General features: G+C 38.0%; 1 non-coding gene across 1 annotated transcript; it reads left to right on the top strand.

Annotated features, from left to right (window-relative positions):
- Nucleotides 1-336: 336 nt before the first annotated feature.
- LOC116813949 (U6 spliceosomal RNA) lies at nucleotides 337-443 on the top strand. Its single transcript, XR_004371073.1, has one exon. It is a non-coding gene; the product is annotated as a U6 spliceosomal RNA (small nuclear RNA).
- The last annotated feature ends 280 nt before the right edge of the window (nucleotides 444-723 follow it).

Here is a 723-nt window from a genome sequence, read left to right as displayed (position 1 = left end):
TGGTGGCGGGCGCCTGTAGTCCCAGCTATTCAGAGAGGCTGAGGCAGGAGAATGGCGTGAACCTGGGAGGCGGAGCTTGCAGTGAGCCCAGATAGCGCCACTGCACTCCAGCCTGGGCGACAGAGTGAGACTCCGTCTCCAAAAAATAAAAATAAAAAAATAAAATCAGGATGGTTGAAAAATGCTCAAACACTATAATCAAAGAACATCAAGCCAATATGCTTTTTTTTCTTTTACTGGACTTTAGTATTTCTTATCTTGTACAACCCGAGCATTAGCAACCTGGGCATCCCTAGGTCTTCCAAATCTCACTTTAATATTGTAAAAACTGGCTTAATGCTCTCTTTAGCAGCACATAGACTAAAATTGGAATGATGCAGAGAAGATTACCATGGCTCTTGCACAAGGATGACGTGCAAATTCATGTTCACAAAAATTCATTTGTGGTTCATGTTCTTGTTAATGAGCAATAAGAAAACACCTGAAGGTACAAAACTCACTGATAATACTAAGTATAGAGATAAATACAAAATATTATGACAAGGTAATTGTGGTGTGTAAACTACTCATGCCCTGAGTAGAAAGACCAAAAGATGAACCTATCAACTATGATGATGATAACAACTTTTCAAGACAGACAGTGTAAGATATAAATAGAAACAACTAAAAGTTAAAAAGTAGGGGTGATGAAGTTAAAATATAGACTTTGTATTAGTTTTCTCT

The sequence above is a fragment of the Hylobates moloch genome, unplaced genomic scaffold (assembly GCF_009828535.3).
Source record: "Hylobates moloch isolate HMO894 unplaced genomic scaffold, HMol_V3 SCAFFOLD_9, whole genome shotgun sequence".
Lineage (NCBI taxonomy): Eukaryota > Metazoa > Chordata > Mammalia > Primates > Hylobatidae > Hylobates > Hylobates moloch.
Note: the sequence above shows the minus strand (reverse complement) of the source record. Positions and strands in the feature narration are given on the sequence as shown.